Here is a 679-nt window from a genome sequence, read left to right as displayed (position 1 = left end):
CATACCTAGAACCAGAACTAAACATGGAGAAGCAGCATTTAGTTCCTATGCTCCACTTATCTGGAACAAACTTCCAGAAAACTGTAAAAGTGCAGAAAGCCTGAGTTTTTTTTAATCAAGACTAAAAACACATTTGTTTAGGATTGCCTTTGACTGTTCTAGTTAAACAGTTCAACTGAAACATCTTTAGCTCAACTTTTTATTTTCTTTAGTGCAACTGTTTTTAATGTTCTTTTTTGTTTCTGCATTTTTTTATTTTTCCTACTTGCTTTGATTCTGTTATATTTTCCTATATTTTAATCATGTAAAGCACTTTGCATTATCTTTGTACTGAATTGTGCTATACAAATAAATTTGCCTTGCCTTGACTTACCTCAAGGTCACTTTACATCATGAGCAACAATTAAACACATTGTTAGTGAGTAAAAATTAGCAGAATGTTCGAATAAAGTGACAGTTTTGCGTTTGATTCAAGGTACTAAAAAGCCTTCCCCATTACTTAAATTTTGCTTTATTTTGCCTAATATGAATTGATCTTTAATAGCCAGATAAATATTTGAAATGGTAGGAGCACGAGTTAAACGGACGGTGTCCTGAAATCAAAAAGGGTCAAGGCAGTCATTTAAGTCTGATACTTGCAAGGGCGTAGGAATATGTTTACAATTGGGGGGGACACATG

At 33.4% G+C, this 679-nt stretch overlaps 1 protein-coding gene across 3 annotated transcripts in view; it reads right to left on the bottom strand.

Annotated features, from left to right (window-relative positions):
- rabgap1 (RAB GTPase activating protein 1) overlaps positions 1-679 on the bottom strand; it is a 95,040-nt gene that overhangs the window by 4,135 nt on the left and 90,226 nt on the right. The gene's annotated exons all lie outside the window — the stretch shown is intronic.

The sequence above is a fragment of the Cyprinodon variegatus genome, unplaced genomic scaffold, assembly GCF_000732505.1.
Source record: "Cyprinodon variegatus isolate N-32 unplaced genomic scaffold, C_variegatus-1.0 Scaffold227, whole genome shotgun sequence".
Taxonomy (NCBI): domain Eukaryota; kingdom Metazoa; phylum Chordata; class Actinopteri; order Cyprinodontiformes; family Cyprinodontidae; genus Cyprinodon; species Cyprinodon variegatus.
This window is presented reverse-complemented; position numbering and strand designations above follow the sequence as displayed.